The following is a 901-nucleotide window of genomic DNA, read 5'->3' as shown; positions in this document are numbered from 1 at the left end:
AGACAAATCTTAGTATTTTCTGTTGGAATTAACATTAAAGATCCTGTCACACTATAACACTTAAGACAACTTCAAAAAATTTGTCCAACGCTGTCTGTGCTGAAGATGGAATAAAAAAAATCCACTGGAAGTTTCTTTTGGACGTATACACGTATTGTATGCTAATGATTAGTTCAAATATAGAACTTATGAGTTATTTAGTCATTTAGTCATAACATTTTCATAAGTRTGCATAAGTTGTGTAAAATCTTTTAGTGTGACGGGGTCTGAGGAAAATAACTTCATTATTTTTCTTGATTCATCTGAAAATCCAGATAGAAAAATCCAGACAACAAAGTTAGTAGGTCCTATGGACGAGTTCTTTAAAAAAGTTTTGTCTCTCGTCCAAGAGACTTCTTCAGTCTGATGAGTTTCAGGTAAACTCAATCTTATAAGCAGGTGCAGGTAGTGGACAAACACGTTTAATGAAGACAATCAAAACTGTTTATCTATTCATCCATCCATCCATCCATCCATTCATCCATGATCTTCCGCTTTATCCAAAGTCGGGTCGCGGGGGCAGCAGCTTGAGCAGGGAAGCCCAGATCTCTCTTTCCCCAGCCACCTCTTCCAGCTCTTCTGGGAGGACTCCAAGGTGTTCCCAGGCCAGCCGAGAGACACAGGGGCAGAGCCAGGGGTGACCATGGCCATCACAYACAAATCTTTGGCCACCCTGCTGTACACACACCRCTTCCACAGTGAAACAACCTTTAGGGGTGTAATAATCCTCCTGAACAGTTGGTGGCAGTGTTTAACAGTTTGAAGCATCACCAACACAAGGAAGTGATGGTTTTCTTAATATACAGAACAAATGCCTATGTAATCTGACTTACGGTGACAAATTTTTTTGTTGTTTTTGTTT

General features: G+C 39.9%; 1 protein-coding gene across 1 annotated transcript in view; it reads left to right on the top strand.

The window, feature by feature from the left end:
* rwdd (RWD domain containing 4) overlaps positions 1 to 901 on the top strand; it is a 17401-nt gene that overhangs the window by 2749 nt on the left and 13751 nt on the right. The window lies entirely within an intron of this gene.

The sequence above is a fragment of the Austrofundulus limnaeus genome, unplaced genomic scaffold (assembly GCF_001266775.1).
Source record: "Austrofundulus limnaeus strain Quisiro unplaced genomic scaffold, Austrofundulus_limnaeus-1.0 Scaffold640, whole genome shotgun sequence".
In the NCBI taxonomy this organism is placed as follows: domain Eukaryota; kingdom Metazoa; phylum Chordata; class Actinopteri; order Cyprinodontiformes; family Rivulidae; genus Austrofundulus; species Austrofundulus limnaeus.
This window is presented reverse-complemented; position numbering and strand designations above follow the sequence as displayed.